Below are 534 nucleotides of genomic sequence, written 5' to 3'. Positions count from 1 at the left end.
GACCATATTCATCCATGCAATTACCTCTATTTATCCTTATTATCATCTACTTCAATTTTAACAACAGCAATTAGTCTCAAATCTGTTTCTTGCGAGCCATGAAACCAAAATGACTCTTAAGGGGGAATGGGAGGTACCATGGGTAAAGAGGACGGCAGACTGAGGATCACTATTTTAACCTATATTCAATTCACACAGCCTAAACAATTACATGTTTCCTACTTTTTGTATCGTATTATGCACACCAACAATGCACTTTGTACCGAGATAATATACACCTCAAATTAAATGTTTTATTCAATTTAACGTCAAAAACAAATCAGAGTCTAAACGATTATTCATGGGAATATGAAGTTTCTATTATCAATTTCAGCCGAAACACTAAACAATTTGTTCTCTCAACTTACTTTAATCAAGTGGCTTCAAGCTTTTGCCTTAGCCTATTTCAACACATTACCATAAACATTAGGAAAAGCTGTTGTGTTGGGTAATGATACGAATGCAACGCCAGATCCATGATTCGGCATTAATTGG

The sequence above is a fragment of the Penaeus monodon genome, chromosome 23 (assembly GCF_015228065.2).
Source record: "Penaeus monodon isolate SGIC_2016 chromosome 23, NSTDA_Pmon_1, whole genome shotgun sequence".
NCBI classification, from domain to species: Eukaryota; Metazoa; Arthropoda; class Malacostraca; order Decapoda; family Penaeidae; genus Penaeus; species Penaeus monodon.
The sequence above is the reverse complement of the archived record's forward strand: the minus strand, read 5'-3'. Positions refer to the sequence as shown.